The sequence below is a fragment of the Triturus cristatus genome, chromosome 4_1 (assembly GCF_964204655.1).
Source record: "Triturus cristatus chromosome 4_1, aTriCri1.1, whole genome shotgun sequence".
In the NCBI taxonomy this organism is placed as follows: domain Eukaryota; kingdom Metazoa; phylum Chordata; class Amphibia; order Caudata; family Salamandridae; genus Triturus; species Triturus cristatus.
Window position 1 is genome coordinate 843410023 of NC_140585.1, and position 20268 is coordinate 843430290.

The window sequence follows — 20268 nt, forward strand, 5'->3', positions numbered from 1 at the left end:
GTCCGACGTTGACCCCGAGTCACGAGACGGAGATCTCCTTGACCATCTTGATGACCGCGACTCCCTGCTGGAATGGGAGGATCTTGAGGATGACTTCTGGCGATCATGTACTGCTCTCACATGATGTCGGCGGGTGTCGCTTCGTGACGACTCCGATGTATGCTTGTCTTTTTCACGGCGATACTCCCCGCACATGGCTTCAAAGTGGTGGCTTCGGCCACATTTGCAGCACTGTTGTCCCATAGCCGGACACACTCCGCTATGTGGAAAGTCAAATCCACATCTGTAGCATTGTCGCGTAGTCGCCTTCTTCGCATGATCATGCCGCCTGTTTCTCCTCCCTGAGTCTGGCCGCCGATGTCCGTGGTGGCGGCGGGGCGATGGAGGTCGGGCGTGTCGCTCGCGCCCTTTCGACCCTCGGCGGGGACGACTGGTGCGCACTTGACATGCGAGTTCCTTGCGCTCAACACATCCCGATTCCATGGACTTGGCCTGTTCCTCGGCCTGGTCATGCACCCTCGTGAGCTCTTCGATTTCGTCCAGGGTGTGGCTCTTCTTTAGTAATTTCCTTCGGAAGGTCTCCGATTGACAACCGGCGATGACGCGCAAGCGTATGGCGTCGTCCGTCGAAAACGCTTCAAAATTGCAATGGCGCGCCAACCGCCGTAGTCGCGTTATGTATGCTCCCATTATTTCATCTTTCTCCTGACGCGCCCGCTGGAACACATACCTCTCATAGTCCACATTCTTCTTGTGTATGAATTTTTTATCCAGGGCTTCTCGCACTTTGATGTACGTTCCTGCATCCGCAGCGGGGATTTCCTTGATCATTTTGCTGACATCCTTCCCCACGAGGTTGCGGAGCGCAATTAGTTGGTCCTCATCCCCGAGCACCTTGGAGCCTTTGATGTAGTCTTCAAAGTCCTCGATCCATTCTTCCCAGCGGGGGCCCATGCTGCTACCAACTACCAGCGTCAGGGGTTCCGGAGGGCGTAGGTGTGATAAACCCATGACGACGGGTTTCGCTTCCTGTCGTGTTGGTGATCCGTGGTTTGACATTGTGGGTACGTGCGGTCGGCTCAGCTCACGTGGTTTCACCTGCGCACGTCGCTGGACGTGACTTGGAGTTGCTCGTGCTTGTTTGTTCCTTTATTCTGGCTTTGCTCGTGCTTGTTGCAGAATTGTCTTGACTTTGCTTGTGCTTGTTTATTCCTTGTTTGCCTTTGCCTGTGCTTGTTGCTACCTTGTCTTGAATTTGCTTGCGCTTGATTGTTTCACACTTGCATTTGCCTGTGCTTGTTGAGGGTTTGTCTTGTACTTGCTCGTGCTTGTTGCAGAATTGTCTTGATTTTGCTCGTGCTTGTTGCAGAATTATCTTGATTTTGCTCGTGCTTGTTTGTTTCTCCCTGGGCGCCTGACTCCAAGATGGCCGCCAACTCACTTTAATAGAGAGGGTCCCTCGGAGGCTGCCTGGTTTCAAGATGGCCGCCGGATTGACACACACCCACAGGGCCTCACACGAGGTTCAGCTGTCACTCACGTTCAGCTTGCTGCCGTGCTGCTATCAGAGCTTCACTCACCAGCTCCGTGAGGCTTCAGCCGGCGCCTGGCAGGTAAGGCTTCACTTTTACTGCTTCTGCTGCTTGGGCCCCACACGCGCGTCTTCCTCTTCATGCGCAGGGGGATGGGGGGCTCTCCAGTCACGACGTCACTCCGATGGAGCACTGTTTTATTTATTTTTTTCGGGGAGAAAGGCTCGAGCGGGGCTTACGTTTCTCCCGCTTCCTTACGCTCCTCTTCCTCCGCCTCCAGGCCTTGGTCTAGGCTCCGGGCACACCGCACACGTGTCGGCGCTCCAGCCGTCGTCTTCAACCGTCCACACTTGGGCAGGCTCGATCGTTCGTGGGATTTCGGGAGAGTCTGACGCTCATCCCACCCTCGTCGCCAGCTGTCGTGTTTAGCTGGGACCCCCTGTAGTGACGACAGACACCGTTCTCTTAGGGAGGGTTCTTTATTACATCTCTCTTCCTCCGTGTCCCTGCTCTAACTGCTTTCCCTTTCTCGCTCCTCCTCTTCCCCTGCTCCTCCCACGCTCCGCCCTTCCCGCTACTAGAACGCACATCAGTACACCTTCCATCCTCCATCGTCCTTTGTGCATGCCCCTGCACCCTCCTTCTTGCCCATCATAGCCATTGTAATGCCACTAACCCTCACACTTGCCATGCATGGTCTTATGTGCTGCCATGGCCCCTCCCACCTTCCCTTGGAATAAAGTGGTAACACTTAAAACATTTAATTTACAAAGGAACACAATGAGGGGGTTCATTTTGCCATAGAAATTATGATTAGTGCTGCAGAAAGAAAAATTAGGGCACATTTTGACTTCTCAAATCCTCTTCTATTTCATAAAAAATTTATGACATGCAGACTGAAACATGCACTTTGAATACCAGCAGCAAGCTTCCCTGGGGAGCAGTAGCTTTACTACAGTGATCTAATGAGCAACTAGAGTGCTAACATTCAGAATTTATTGCAAATGTGTGACACATCTGAATGCCTTCTTGATGGAACCAAAGTAAAAAACTGAAAGTATTTCCTACTGAGGAGACTGCAGTTAATGAGTAAATTAGGAAACTTCATAACAAATAAATCTCCCAAGATGGCCACCAGAGACAAAAGAGCCCAAATGTAGCCCAAATATCACCCAGATGTAGCCCAAGCATAGCCCAATTACAGAATGTCCCAGAGTGTTCTCAAGAACAACTAGAGCGCTTACTGTCTTACTTATGACAAAAGTATGGCACACCCGAAGCCATCTTGATTGGAATAAACTGGTAACACTTAAAACATTTAATTTAAAAAGGAACACAATGAGGGGGTTCATTTTGCCATAGACATTATGATTAGTGCTGAAGAAAGAAAAATGATGGCACATTTTGAAATTAGGAAACTTCATAACAAATACATCTCCCAAGATGGCCAACAGAGACAAAAGAGCCCAAATGCAGCACAAACATCACCCAGGTGTAGCCCACATGTGGCCCAATGACAGAAGTGTGCAAGATCAAATTCATTTTGGTTGCAGACATGGGGAGATTAAGTGATTTGACCAGAATCACAGAATGTTGAGCTGAAGCAGAAACTCCAACCTGGTTCCCCAGTTGCAAAGTCTGCAGCTCTGGAAGGAACACCACATTCTCTCTCCTAAGTGCAACATTTAATCAAGTGGTCAACTGGATAAAAAAACATAAAGATTACAAATAATTTAAAAGTTCTTTGTCGCTATTTGAAAACTCAGAAAATATGTCCTCATTTTAGTTTTTTAGAGCACTAACCATTATTTTGATGCAAATAAGACCCTCTCATATATGTAATTTCTAAAGGAAATGCTCTAGGTATTACAGTTTTGATTACATCAAGATGACGTCAGGCGTTCCACACTTTTGTAATAAATATAGAATGTTAGCAATCTAGTTGTTCATTGGGATACTGTTGAATGTAACTCAAAGGGGAAAATCAATACCCCAGTTTTTTTTCAAAATCTCTCTCTTACCAAGTTCAAAATGTTCGCAAGTATGGTACATTGGATCATGGAAGGAAATGGGGTAGGGACATGGACTTGGATAACAGAGGACAGGAGGGACATGGAGAGGTGCACCAAGCTGACCCTGCAGGGCAGGCATCAGGGTTTGCAGCAGCACAATACACCACACAGGGCATGCGGGACGGGAGTGCAGCACAACAATCCATAGAAAGCAAGAGGGAGGGGACAGGACCATACACATGGACAACAGAGAACAGAGGGGCAAGAGGCAATGGTAGCTAGCTGACCATAATGGGCAGACAGGAGAGAAAGCTGCAGCATAACAGACCATAAAGGGCAGGAGGGACGGATCAGGGGCATTACAATGGAACAGACAAGCCAGGAGGGAGGGAGTAGGGGTCTGCACATGTAAACAGAGGGCTGGGGGCAAGGGGACAGGGCAGGAGCAGCAAGATAGCCATGGAGGTCAGGCAGGATGGGCACTAGAAGCAAGACACACCATGAAGAGCAACAGTGAGACTGTGATGGCATACACACAGACCATGGAGGGAAGGTGGGAGGGGTTCAGGGGCAGCTAACTGACCACACAGGGAAGGTGGGAGGGGCCATGGCAGCACAGAAGACCATGCATGGCAAGTGGGAGGGTTAGTGGCAGCACAATGGCTATGATGGGCAAGAAGGAGGGTGCAGGGGCATGCACAAGGGACGATGGAGGATAGAAGGGAGGGTCAGGACCTGTGCACAGACAAGAAAGTTCAGGGGAAGGGGCCTCACAACAGACCGCACGGGGCAGGCAGGAGGAGCAGTTGCAGCACAATAGACCAGGGAGGGCAGAAGGGTGTGGCAGTACAATGGACCATGAAGGACAGGAGGAAGAGGATAGGGGCATGACATGTGGACAGGCAGGGTGGAGGTGGCAGGGACAGGTTACAGTCATCTGACAAGGCTAGGCAGGTGGGAGGGGAGTGGCAGCTCAACAGAACACTCAGAGTAGATAGGAGTGGCAGGTCCATGAAACATGGTGGGCAAAAAGGATGGAGCAGGGGCATGCACAAACACATCGGAGGGCAGGGGGAGGGAGAATAGGGGCAGCAAGCTAAGCACAGAGTTTAAGCAGGAGGTCAATGATGGGGCATAGAATTGGGCAATGGAGGGCAGGAGGAGTGGACTGGTACATCATACTAAATTGAGAGCAGTGGCAACACATCAGACCATGCATGGCAGGAGGGAGGAGGCTAGTCCATGGATTCACACAACAGAGGATAGGGAGGAGGGGGATGGGGCAGCAAGCTAACTGTTCAGAGAAGGCGGGTATTAGGAACTTTATTGTTTTTAAAACGTGTGTCTGTGCGAACTACTTAAAATATGAACTAGCATGCAGCATAATCTCACTTTTATTCAGGAAGAAGAGGACGTTTGTGACTGTGACTCCGGGCTCACTTGGCAGAAACACCCCCTGACCCTCCACCCCCTATCGCAAAATGTAATGCCCGTGAAAAGGGTAGGTGAACACAGTGTTATATAGAACATAGTCCTGAGAGCACGATTGAAAATGAAAACTAGATATAGTGTATGGTATAAACTATGCACCAAAAAGTGTGATATAAGATGAACCGGGCGTGAAATATAATATGCAATACATTGTGCGTAATGACAGATTCATTGGAGAGCGCGAGATAGCACAGGCCCTAGCGCGTGCTATGCGATATGCGCCTTGGAGTGTAACATGCACAGGGCAGTGTTGTGTAACCTAACTAGTCTCTAAAGTTGTAATATAAAATATGTGCTGGGGAGTGTAACGTTGCATATGCACTGTGACAAAGATATGGATCCCAGATTGTAATATGTATGGCATAGCACTGTGCGTTATAACATAGGCATCGAGGAAGGCACGTTAGATGGGGCAATATAACCCGTGCGAAGACAAGTGTGGCATGACATATTCACGGGGTGGTGTTACAGTGCACATGGGCTAGAGAGTGTCATAGCATATGCACTAGCTAGTGGAATACAACACAGAGGTGTGTGGCACTCAGCAGGCAATGGTGGGTGTAACACAGCATTGGGCTCTGCCAGGAGCGCGCTGTGACTCTCAAGTGATGTTCGTCCCCTTTCCAGAGAGTAAAATAAAAAGTATTACACATCCGGCAGTGGATGTGTGTTTTATTAACCGTGAGGGGGGTTTCTTGCATAGTGTTGGTCGAATTTTTGTCGAATCCCCTTTGAATGGCTTGGTGTGCATGTGTATTAAATGTGCCTGTCAATAGCTACCCATGTTTGTATAAATAAACGACAAGGGTGTCTACCGAGATTAGGCATGGTAGGGCATCAGACATGTCAGAGCTTCACTAGTGGTGTAAATACATTCCACGTGGATTCATTGTATGCATAGTCGCCTTTTAATGAATATCACGCAAATCGTCATGGTGATAGGTACGTACGGTTTGTCCAGCATGTCCTAGGTGTGTCTATAAATATATATTTTTTAAAAATAATAAAAAACAGTGGCCGGCCCTGGGGATTGGGGTCAAAAAAATATAATTAGGAGACAGGCCCTGGGGGATGGGGTCATCAGGGCCAATAAATTAGAATAAGAAGGGGAACCACACAGCCCCCCTTCTTAAAAAATTAAAATAAATAAAAGACTGGCAGCGTGCCGAAGGCCACGCCCCCTCCTTGCAGCACTCTGCAAACGCGCCCCCTGGCGAGTTGTAAGTTGGAGAATTAATTCCTCTTCAATACTGAGGGTCCCTGAGGGCCAACTAGCCCAACAGGCATCTCCAGTATGCGCCAGGGAGCTGCGCTGCAGACAGGTGTTCTGAGGCCAAGCCCCTTTTTACACCTCTCTGCGACGCAGCTCTGTGGCGCTTACTGGAGGTACCTAGTGGTCTAGTTTGACCCTAGGGACCCTCAGGGTTCAAATGAACTTAATCTCCCAACTAAAAATGGACACAGGGCGTGTTTACACAGTGGTGAAGGGAGGGGACAGGGCCTGAGTTAACGTGTGCAAAAACGCCCTAAGGCCTGTTTTAAGTGGTAGTTTTAATCCCCCTGTCCTATTATATACTAGGGGCTTACAGAGGAGGTCATGCTAATCACAGGGGGACCCCAACGCATAATGTTCCCTAGTGTATGTAGGTGTTTTCACTGTATTCTAAGTGTCTTTTAACATAGCACTGGCTCTAGGACTGGTTAGTCAGACTCAGTTACCACCAGTATCCGTCTGAAAAAGTTGAGGGTACAGGATGATTTTGCAACAAGGCTTCTTTCTGCTCTTCTTTTTGTTCTTTCTGCACGTTATCCTTCTTCCTGCACTTTTCTTCGTCTTTGAGGACTTCCGTTGCTTCTCTCTGCACTTCTTTTTTTTCTTTCTGTGCATTGTTTCTTCTTTCTTCACATGTCCTATCTCTGTAGGCATAGTTAGAAATTAGCATTTAAAAGACCTTTGAAATTCACAGAAAAAAACATAGGTTTCAGGCACATTATAGTTAGGAATTAGCATTTAAAAAACCTCAGAAATTCACTGAAAAAACCATAGGTTTCAGGGGTGTTATAGTTAGCTGGACTTTTCACTTGTACAAAACCATTCAAATTCCCCCGTTATAGTTAGTTCAGCTAACTATAACTCGCGCGCCCGCAATGCACTGCTGATGACGTCACATATTACATCACTCATGACATGGTCAGTGACATCACTCATGACATCACTGATGACATCTCAAATTACATCACTGATGACATCACTGATGACATCATCCTTCTGATAGACTGGCAGACCTCCTCTCACCCTAATATAACCTTTGATACACACATTCAAAAATAGAGACTTAACTTTTCAAAACAATGGCCATACTAATACCAGTTACAACAACCTCTTCAGTAATTCTAAGATCCACATACACATCCACTCATTCACCAACAGTCCTATACAGTCACTCATACATGTACTCACTCATCATATGTACTCATACACCTATACATCCTGTTACACAATGCCACTCATCCATAGAGTTACTCACACACATAGTCACTCATGCTAATAAAGAATCAAACATACATTTACTTGCATATACAGATATACACACACCACCACACTTACTTCTACGGAAACTTACACATACTTAGTCTTTTAAACAATCACTTATAGAAACACATACTTATTCATACAGGAACTCTTTCAATCTCTCACTCTCACATATACTCACTTATATACACCAATAGTCACATATACTAGTTTAAAACATATGTAGTTACTCATAAAGACACTATTGAGACAGTCATTCACTCACTAACACACCCATACACACACTCATCCACCCATACAGTCCTGCACACATGCTGTCTACAACACATACAAACAGTGAGTCACTCATTCATGCACCTATGCACTACGTAATACCACCCACCGAACCACGCAGACACTCAGACTGATACTCAAAAAAACAATCAATAACCTATATAGACACCCATGTAGCTACTGACCAACCCATGTGAGCCACTTATACACAAAGTGAGAGACTGATACAGATATTTACATATTTAAACATTACTCACTAAGCCATGTATTCACTATGATACACTTAATCAGTCAGTTACACAATCATTTTTCAAAAACAAATCATCCATTTAGACACTTATATACCCATTTATTCTTCCATCGACCTTGAGATATACATATATAAAACATATTTAATTTTCAGAAAAACACACATTCACTGGATGATGTCATCAGTGATGTCATTTGAGATGTCATGAGTGATGTCACTGACCATGTCATGAGTGATGTAATATGTGACGTCATCAGCAGTGCATTGCGGGCGCGTGAGTTATAGTTAGCTGAACTAACTATAACGGGGGAATTTGAATGGTTTTGTACAAGTGAAAAGTCCAGCTAACTATAACACCCCTGAAACCTATGGTTTTTTCAGTGAATATATATATATATATATATATATATATATATATTCACTGAAAAAACCATAGGTTTCACACATGTTATAGTTAGCGGACATTTTACTGATAAAAAAAACAATGAAATTCCCCCGTTATAGTTAGTGCAGGCAACTATAACTCACGCGACCGCAATCCTCTGCTGATGCTAATACTGTATTTAGACACTTATTTGCCCATGTCTTCTTCCATACATTTTTAGCTATACATATATTACAAATATTTTTTTTTCATAAAGACACATATGTCATCAGCAGAAGATTGCGGTCGCGTGAGTTATAGTTGCCTGCACTAACTATAACGGGGGAATTTCATTGGTTTTTTATCAGTAAAATTTCCGCTAACTATAACATGTGTGAAACCTATGGTTTTTTCAGTGAATTTGTACGGTTTTTTAAATGCTAATTCCTAACTATAACGTGTGTGAAACCTATGGTTTTTTCAGTGAATTTGTACGGTTTTTTAAATGCTAAGTTACTTTACGCCATTCGTGGCGTGCGCGCCCACTTAACGCAGTTCGTTCCGTGCGCGCACGGTGCGCTTTGCGCACCGCGCGCCCACTTTACGCAGTTAGTGCCGTGCACGCACGGTGGGCACGCGGTGCGCTAGATGGGCCATATACGCACGATGCGCTTCGCGCACCGTGCGCACATGGAGGACATATGATGCACTTCGTTTTGAAAGGTAATATTTTAATTTTTCGTATATGTTATAAGCCATGCGCAAATGGTGCCCTTCGGGCACCATTTGCACACGGGGTGGAGAGAGTGTGGATAATTTTTTTTTTTATTCTTTTTTTGTTAAATATTTTAGTTTAACTCATCTTTAATAAGCCATGCACAATTGGTGCCCTTCGAGCACCAATTGCACACGGGGTGGGGAGAGTGTGGATATTTATTTATTTTTTATAATTTTTTACCGTACGCGTACGGTAAGCGTAATCGGCGATATTAGCGAAAAAATAAAAATTCCGTTTTTGGCCTTGGGGGATCTTTGGGGACTCCCTCAACATTGCTATGTGTGTGGGAGCTGTCTAAACAGCCCCTTTACATGTTTTTGTGCTTTATATTTTAAACATCACTCTCAGTGCGAGAGAGAAAATGGCGGCCGCCGCTTCCTGGTTTCGGCCGATTCGAAATGTTTTCTAAGATCTAAGAGCCAATCAGAATCGCGCTCGCGCACGCCACCGTACGCGTACGATAAGCGTACCGTAAGCGCACCGTAAGCTGGCTCAGATATATATATTGATTTAAAGGCTATTTTCTCAGAATCTACTGAACAGATTTACACCAAACCTACAAAAGGCACTTCCTTGACCTGAGGACTACCTCTCTGCCAAATTTCTAGTAATTCTGTTCAGCCGTTCGGGCTGTAGCCCTGTCTAAAGGTCCTATGGAAAAATGCATGGGAAAAACGCGTTTTGGGACCCCCCTTTTATCTCAGCCCCCGCTTGACGAATCCCCCCGAGACTTTCAGGGTAGGAGCGGAGCGTAGCACCCCACCTATTTTGAAAAATTCGCGAGGATTCGTCGACCGGCGCCAAAGTTATTCAAAATAGAATGTTGCGGATTTCCTATGGAAACGTGATCCTAACTATAACTACCTACTGGCGACCGCCAGTAGGTAATATATATATATATATATATATATATATATATATATATATATATATATATATATATATATATATATATATATATATATATATATATTCCAATAAGGTGGTAGTCCTTTCTTGTGAAGCACACTAGAAAGTGGCGGAGGTTACCAGCCCCAATAACAGGTACAGATGCAGTTTGTGTGGCTAGTTCATTCAAAAGCAGTCTTTCGTGTTGCCTGACGCATTTTGTATATTTACTTCCTCAGAGGCTTTACACGGAAATAACGTGCTGCGGTGTGCATACTTCCTCCCTAAAGCCTAAAGCAAAGAATGATGTATCTGTGGCAAAAAGGGACATTTACACGTGTGCAAAGCCTCAAACAAGTTTGTTGTAGATGATGAGAGGGAAATAATGGAGCATAGAGTATTGATGTTCAATGATTATATAATTGTAATTGAGAGGGGCGATGAAATGAAGAGAAGAGTGCACCCCAAAGCGGAGTCTAAAGTGGATGGGAAGGTGATTGAATTGATGGTGGATACAGGCTCATTGTACACTATCATACCTAAGCAATTGTTCAACGTCACCTGACCTGAAGGAAAACTAAAGTTTTAATTTTAAAAGGATACCAAGGAGCCGCCATTGGTATGATTGGCTAAATTTTTTCAAAGATTGAGATCATAGGCCATTGGACCCATGGGAAAGTGTTTGTGGCCGTTGAGGGCCCACCTATAATGGGTGGGTCGCACCATTTTGATTAACAAATAACAGTCAATCCTCACGCTGTCAACCAAGTGATGGGTGTCGACGAAAGAGAGTTAAGTACTGTCCTAGAAGAATTCAATACAGTATTTGAGAACATATTGGGAGAAGCGAAGCATTAAAAGCAAACAATAGTTTTGAGAAAGAACGTTGTGCCAGTGACACATGTGTCAAGGAAGATCCTGGTAGCGATACGGGTATAGGTGAAATATATAATTTATCAGATGATCTAGGATAAAGTAATTGAACCAGCTGAAGCCACACAACGGCTGTCTCCAGTAGTAATAATGAAAACATCTGATGGGCCATTAAGGTTTTGTGTTTATTTGTGCAGCTTAAATCAGAACATGGTTATCTATCATTTCTCACTACCAAATATTAATGATCTGAGTTTTTTGATGTCTGGGGGAAAGTACTTTTCCAAGCTAGACCTGCAAAGTGCCTTTCAGTAAGTGAGATTGCATCCTGACTCCAAGCATTTTACTGCCTTTGTTAGAACTAAGGGTGCATTTCAATTTAAGATAATGTTGTTTGGCTTGTCATCTCTGGCAAGCATTTTTCCAGAGACTAATTACTAATATGTTGTCTGTGGTCAAGAATGTCTTTTTTTTCCAGGATGACATACTGGTCTTTAGAGACAGCAGTGCAGCTCACAATGGCACATTATGAGAAGTCCTGACTCGCATCTCCAAGGCGGGGCTTGCTTTTTGTAAGAGAAAATTTAAATTCTTGGTACAGGAGGTTGGATGCTTGGGCTATCATATCACTGAAGAGGGAGTCAGACCCAAAAATAATTTGGTCAGTGCCACAGTTAAGTGTTGAATGACAAAGACAAGCTATATTCCTTTATGGGACTACTAGAATACTATTTGAAGTTTGTGAAGGATTTTGCTTTTAAGTCAGATCCTCTGAGAGAGTTGTTGAGAAAGGGGAAGAATTTCACTTGGGTTGAAGTCCAAAGAATAGTCTTTGAACAAATTAAGGACAATATTGCCAATGCTGGTATTTTAGTTCCATTTCAATATGATCTTAAGACAAGTTTCACCGTGGATGCCAGCGTGATTGGAATTGGTATGGTGCTTTCACTAATATATGAAAAGACAGCAGCCTTTTTGTCTTATTCATTGACAGATGCGGAGAGAAATTACTCCATCACGGAGCAGGAAGCATTTTCTGCTGCATGGGCAACCAATTATTTCCGTACCTTTATTTGGGGCACCAAAAAAATTCCCCGGATGGACCATAAACCCTTACTCAAAGTTTTTGGGCCAAATGCATGAGAAATTGTTCTGGGAGGTTGGCAGTTAAATTCCTGGATTACGATTGTTGTGTGGAATATGTACCAGGTTGGAAAAACCAGGTAGCAGATTGCTTATCGAGATTACTGGACTAGGCGGCAGATGAGTGTGATTTTGACACAAAGGAAGTGGTAGCGGATGTGGAGGACGCCACAGAAGGTTTGCAGAGATGCGTGCCCATGGAAGATTGGATTAGTGGAATGAAAAATTATGTGGTACTGAAAGCCGTGGTGTATATGATCAAGGGTGATGTGAGGAGAGAGAGTACTTTTCTGAACACGGTGAAACCCTTTCAAAAGGTGACTGAAGAGTTGTTGGTATGTGGGGACAAGCTCATCATGAGGGGTGAAAGGTTTGTGCCACCTAGTGCGGTAAGGGGTAAACTCGTAAGCTTGTTGCATGAAGGCCATTTGGGCCAAATGCTCATGCTTAAAAGACCAAATGAAATTTCTAGTGGTCTGTGATGGAGAGTGAGGTGAAGAAATGGGTGGAGGGGTGTGATGAGTGCAATAATTCAGAGAAGAGGTTGAGAGGAGGTTTTGATGGGTTGGAAGGTGATCAGCATGTGTCTGAAGCAAACTACGTGTGGGAGAAGAAGATATGCTTCAATTTTGTAGGACCATTTGTTTTCTTGCCAGAGTGTGAGAGGTTTGCAGCTTACCTGGTTGATGCAAAGTTGAGGTGGTTTGAGGTGGTATTCATGAGGTGTATCAACACTAAGACTACCATTGTAGTGTTGGGAGAAATGTTCAGAAGGGAAGGCGTACCTTCAAAATTGATAACTGACAATGGCACACAATGGACCTCCAGTGGAATGCAAAGGTTTCTGAGTGACAATGGTATTAAGCATGTTTGTACTTCTCTGTATAATCCCCAAGGGAATGGTCAGGTTGAGAGAATAAACCGGATAAATAAGGGAACCATGGAGTTGGCCAGTAGGGCAGGTTCGAGTGTTGAGAGTGCTGTGAAAGACATGTTGTGAGTACATCACACCACAGTAAATACCAGTTTGAGTAAAACTCCCTTTGAAATTAAGCAAGGTAGGCAGTCAGGTACCAAGTTGGTTCCTTTGTGGATGCTAGACAAAGTTTCAAATTGTTGGAAAAGACTTTGAGGGAAGATCAGAGTGAGCACATGATTGATGTGGATGACTGTGTGATAGTAAAACCCAGTGGAGTGAACCGAGATTTATCAAAGTTTTGGGGGCCCTACAGAGTAAAGATGGTGGGGCAAAAATTGATGAATTTATAAAATGATCAGGCATGGAACTTGAGGAGAGATGCTTTGTTCCAAAAGGAGGGGAAAGGTGAGATGAAACAGGAAAGGGCAGTTGAGGGTTGTTCTGGGTGGCTGATAATGGAGGTTGGTGATTTTCAACTGAACCCTACATGCAACAGGGGAGATGCCATGGGGACTCGCGTTACCAAGAATGATCGTTTGGTGGCACGAGCAGTGGGATCTCGCAGACCACCAGGTTGGTCGGTTGACTTTGTTTATCGTTGATTCTTTGTGGTGTTTCCCATCATTCCCCAGGAGCACTGTCTGTGTTTGCTTTTTGTGTTGAGTCTTGTTGTGGGGTAATTGTTAGGTCAATGTGGATTGGGTGTCTTCATGTCAGCGTTTTGTATGGGTGCCCTGTTTCAAGTTCAATAAAACTTTATTCAGCCAAGAGGCCATAAAAGAGAAACAGCACATAATCATACAGTTTAAAACGTAATTAAAATACAAACAATGTAATAGAATACACTCAAGCAGGTTCAAGACAAGTGGCTTGTCACTGTTGTATGTCTTTCCTATTCCTAATAGAGAAACAAATACAGTAATAACAGCATGACAAACAAATTAAGTTGGAAAGCATTGCAAGAATTTACGGCTTTGTTTGACTGATCTACAGTCATATGAATGTAAAATAGGATGTAAAAATTTAATTCTAGGGATGGTATAAAATCTACATAGAAACATACAATGCAGACAGGATTGCTGGCTGATGCCGTTACAAGGACAACAGGGTGTGTATAAAAACCAGCTGCCCTATTGTGGAAATCGACCAAAGAATGAACAATGTTCAGCCTGAAATTTGTTAAGTAGAATTGATGATCCAGGTTGGAGATTCAGGCTAAATAAGGTTCGGCCCGTTCTGGTGAAATAATCTCCATGTGATTGCTCACGGTTTCCATCTCCAGAGATTTATTAAACCTTAAATTACCATTACCATCAAAAATGAACGGATTAAAGTCTTCGAATTACTATTCATGCTGGGTGAATAAAAAGATGTGGCGCACCAAGATCTAAAAAAGATTTTCTGATATATGCTTGCCAGGCAATCTTTTTGCCATGATGTAGGTTGATGCAATCTGTAAGAACAAGGCGGGAAAAGTTAGTAAAAGGGGAACTCCAAATTTTTATCCACTGTACTTTGGGCCTCATTTATGAGGCCCTATCGGCACTTTTGCACACCCCGGAGCGTCACTTTTTTGATGTTCCGGTGGCGCAATATGCCATTGCATACTTTTAAGGCCAAGTAAAGCCACATTACATGGCTTTTCATGGCCTTATAAATATGTTCCACTTTCACGCAGAAAACTGATTGAAAGGGGCGTTCCATGGGTGTTGCTGTGGGTGTTCCCACACAACACCCATGGAACCTGACACATTCCCAGATTTACGAGGCATCGTAAACCTGGGAATGCATCAGAACCGAACGCCACCCCAGGGGTGGCATTAGGGAGGTGCAACGAAGAGAAATGAAAACATTTCTTCTTGTGCTTTAATTTTTCTATGTGAGCTGCATTCTGCAGCACACATAGAAAAAGGAAAGCGCCTGAATGGATTGATTTTGTGCAGGAAGGGCCCCTTCCTGCAAAACATCAATCATCCCCGCAACGCAGGCTCCCTTGCACAATGGTGCAAAGGTGCCTGCGTTGGTGCACGCCAGCCCATTGTGCGCCGGTGCAGGGGAAAAGGACAGGAATGCGCCGTATCATATAGATACAGCACATTCCTGTCCTTTCCTTTTGCCGTAGGGCAGCGCGGCAGGGAGGCCTGCGGTGCTGCCCTAAGGTAAAAGCCCATAAATAAGGCCCTTTGTTTATTGGATGTGGTGTGTTGTGTTTAGTGTTTGAGAAGGGGATGTGTTATATTGTGGCCTAGTGTCATGCTCAGCTCAACTATATGTATACAGCCTTGTGATGTTTCAATGGAACATTAAACACGTAGGCCCTTGTGATATCTTAAGGTTCCACAGCAGTTGAGCTGGGAGAGAATTGAAGCTGTTGGTGTCTGGCTTATCAGACACAGGATTTTGTCTGCCAAATAAACTAAAGATAACAAACTCTACAGCCTCTATCTTTTATGGTGTGGCGAAACACAACAGTATTGCTAAGGTATATTCTTTCACTGTTACAGTTGGGTAAATGCCTTTCATGGCAAGTTACTAAGATATCTCCTATTTCTCACTTTGATCTGCAGACTTCTTTCCCCAGTGGTGATCCTGTGACTCTGCTTTTTGTCATCTTTTTGCCCTTTTCCTGTTACTACTGCCCATCATATATATGCTTGAAGTATGTGGTCAGCATTGGAGGCGGTTAGAGATGGAAAGGTGCACTGCTCCAATTGGATCAATGGTACAAATTTAGGGCCTTATTCACAAGGAATTAACACAGCACGGTGCCGCAATCCATTTGACTGTACTGCGCTGTGTTAATTTTGAAGCATAGGGATGAGTCATAGCTACAACTATATGACAGATCCCTTTGCTCTCCCTTGCACTGGCGCACAGTTAGCTGTCATGTGCCGACGCAGGCACCCTTGCAACGAAGTTCAAGGGTGCCTGCGTCACAGGGATGATTGAAGGGACACCTTCCTGCACAAAAACAATCACAAGAGATGATTTCCTCTTCCTATGTGTGCTGCAGAATCAATGCAGCATGCATCGAAAGAGGAAATAAACGAGGAGAAATTAAAACATTTTTCCTCGTTGCGCCTCCATAAGCCTCCCCCGGGGAGGCGTAGCATTCTGACCCATTTCCACGTTTACAATTTCTCGTAAATCTGGAAACGCAGCAGAAGCCATGGGTGTTGCATTCCAACACCCATGGCATGCCCCTTACACGCATATTGACAAGGACACGAAAAACCATGCATGGTGACTTTACGTGTTCTTGTAAATATGGGGCAGCAGGTTACACCGTCGGTGCGTCACAAAAAGTATGCACAGGTGGTGCAAGGGACTTGTAAATAAGCCCCTTAGTGATTAGGGACTACCTAGATGGAGACAGGGAACACAGAAATAATATTGCCACATCTGTCGCATCTGTACTGAAATGGTGAAAGAAAACAACCTGTGCCTTATTTGCTCAGAGACAGAAATCCTTCTTTTTGGCAAGATCAAATGAAGTCATTTACCTTTCGAGTGACCTCTATTAATGGTCCTACTTCCTACCCATGCAAAGTTTCAAAGCAAGAAATATGGAGTTAATGCCAACAATGAGCTCTTTTTTCCATACAAGTCAATTTAGTGACTCAAAGTGCACACTTCCACTTCAATATGCTCATCAAAGGAACAACTTTGTTTAATTTCTTTCACAAAGTGGGCCTTATACTCTCAATGGCACATTCACTTCTGGGTTACTGAAATAGCACGCATTTAGGTTTGCACCAGAACTACCTTTCTTTACCCAATTTAGCCAGCCAATCAACCAAGCTCTCTGCCCATCACACAAAGGGTAATATTCAAGATGCTCTGCATCATCCACAGAGAACATTGGTCGCAAAGATTAAAATACTAAAATAGATTATTCAGCACCCGCAAGCCTTCCCGCATCTTGAGATCCATGTTGCCTGCTTCCGTCAACAAAAAATACTACTAGTGTAAATCCTGCGAGTACTTGCTGCCTAACAATGAGACCAGAGCAAGTTTAGAAAAGAACTGCAGACCATTCTGGGTTGTGGAAGGCCTTTCCTAACTCTGTGCGGGTGCATCCTGCTGTCTTGGTGGGTGATGATCACTGACTGGAATCTCTCTGTGTGTCGCAAACCACGGAATTTACAAGCAGCCCGAAGCTCTGAACTCTGTGGGGAGTCTCACTCTCGTTTCCAGGAACTAGTATAATTCCTTCCTTTGTTGCCGAAAATGAAATCGAGGGTGCCCACGCGTGCACGCCCAGGGTGTGTCTGTAGACTGCTGTGCTGCACTTCCACTGCCAGGCTTGGGAGAGCATCAAACCAGTCCGCAGAATCCTTCTCCTTCCTTCAGGACTGGTCGGGAATGGAGGATGGAGGGGCTAATGGAGGAGTCAACTCTGGCACCCTGCTGATGTGATTGGCACGGGGTCCAGTCTCTTCGTAAAGGACGAGAAGCTGCGGAGGTATTAAGTGATGGATGGGAGCAGTGCATTTCAGGCACAGGGATGGTGTACCTGCTTCATGTGAATGAATCTGATATGTAATGGGCGTGAATGGCTGGATCTTACATTTCTGACTGGGATGCAGTAAGGTGATTGGAATAGGAGGCTATGCAGTAAGGAGCTGTGCCTCGTGCTTGTAGTGACTGCAGGTGGGTTTTTTAACTTCTTCGTCCTAAGAAAGATCTTGGCTGCTTGGTAGTTGTTTTAGTGGAGCTTTTATAGCTCTGTTTTGTCAGACCCATCTACACGATGCTACCTCAGTCCAGGATTAGGTAAAAAAAAACTGATGACCCAAACTACAAACCTAACAGATGGGTTGAAATGGTAGGATAAAACATTGGAAATGTGGGTGTGCAGTAATATGGCTGCTTCTTTAAAGGTGATCTTGTAAGAGGATGAATGTACCCCTACACTTTCTACATACAACATACAAGAACGGTTTTGTCTTATTTTTAGTAATTTCTGTTTTCATGTTAGTTTGTTTTTTCGAAATAATAACAAAAGCAATAACAACAATAACAAACACATCAATACTACTACTACTAATAATAATAATGAGGATAATAAATACACTATTAAAAGCACAAAACTAGCTTTCTGTGTTTAAGTATCGGCTTATTTTATATCAGCCTCTTCAAACTCATTTTGTCTTATAAGTGATAAAAGAAATGGACAGCCAGAACATCAGCAGTGGGTCAACCAATAAGCGATTATTTGGGGATTCAAAGCCTTTTATTTCCTTCTGTACTTAAAGGTTTCTGCCTTCCAAACCCTACAGCAATCAGGAATCTCAATATTAGCGTGTTTTAATAACCACAAGGGCCATATGTATTAAAAAATAGTTTTGCGATTCTCAAATTGCGATTTTTAGCAATCGTAATTAGAGAATTGCAAAATGCAATGTATGTAGGATTTGCTCAAAATTCTACGAATCCTACATATTCCTTATTTGTGAATCGCAAACTGAGATTCGCAAATAAGGAATACCTTCCCATCCATTCCTATGGGTTAGGAGGCCCATAGGAATGAATGGGAAGACATTCTCAATTTGCGATTACCAATTAGAGAATCGCAAATTGAGAATGCAATTTCAGGGTTGCAACGGTGCCAAATGGACACCCTGTTGCACCCCTGAAATATGCATGTGTGCGCATTCTGCGCACATACATACGGGCATGTATGTGCGACATATGGCACTTTTAAAACATCAAAAAAGTGCTTTTTTAAAGAAAATCGCAAATTGCCACCAACTTGAAGTTGGTGGTAATTTGCAATTCCTTAAGGCCAAATAGCACATTTCTGGTGCTTCCAGAATTGCATTTAAGGAATCGCAATTTGCAATTCCTTAATTGCATTCGCTAAATAGAGAATCGCAAATTTTGCAATTCTCCATTTTGCGATGGCCTTTTGGGATGATACATTCCAAAAGGATTTTTCGAATTCGCAAATGGGCCGATTCTGAGAATCTGCCCGTTTGCAAAGGGGAAAAAGGCTTGATACATATGGCCCTAAATATGAAGTGCACATCTCAAACTGAATTACTCCTTTACGCCTAGAAGGTGTTTTTCCCAAGTGACTTGTACACTTTCTATTGTGCCCTAAAGAATAATATACTTCATTGACAGATCTTAAAATGCGACTAACAGGTTACACACAGATTTCTGCAGCAGGTGTTTAATCAACTGATCATTCTCACCAGCAAATTGCATCATTTCAGTTCAATATTCAGACAAGTGGGGCTGATGTCACAAGAGAAAATGAACATCATCCCTCTGTGTTAATAGGATGGAGGGAAGTGCCAATCTGCATAAAGAAAGCTTATCATTTTAAAATAATAAATTGTAAAAATAAAAACACTACTCATACAATTTGTGTCAAAAACATCACACAGTAGGGCATAAAGATTTGTGTACGTACACACAACAGTCTCGGTGTAGGTATATAGTAAATTAACATAATTAAGAAATAATATGACACGCTAATAAAAAGATAGTCAGAAAAAGAAATGCCACGCACTATATTGCAAATATACTATGTTATGTTATGGTCTTCTGCAGGTTGCTAAATGGCTGTCTCAGTCACTAAAAGTCTGCTGCTAGGAATGTTAAATTTTAGGGGTAGGTAATCTCACACACAGGCAGCAAAATGCAGATTAAAATCTGTTGGGGTAGAAAATCGTTCTCTTTTCTGCCTGGAGATGAAACACGCGACTGGAGCTCGCTGGCTCCTTTCCCATCCTCCCAGATGAACATTGAATTTGCCAGAATGTATCTCCATACTTAACTCGCCCCTGCGCCGTGCCAGCCTCTGCCAGGCGACATTTGCATGATATCTGCAGCTGTAATTAGCGGGGGGAACACCTGCTTTGTTTGAAAGGAGGAGGGAGTGGGGGCACCTATGGAAGTTACTGCTGATCTGTAACTGGAGCTACTGGGTGGAAAATGTGTCGATTGGGTGGAAAATGTGTCGATTTGACCACGCAGTCTGGAGGAATGACACAGTAATAATGAAGTAATATAGAAATTAATATAGGAGAGTGGTGGGATAGACCAGACACACATATCAACAAGTTAGATATATTCATTATGTGTTGTATTTAAAACATTATTTTAAAATTAATTCCAACCCTACACTCAACGGGCATTAAATCCATTTTGTAAAAGATAACAAGTAAATAAGTTTGAAAGAAAAAAAGAAAATCATTGCAA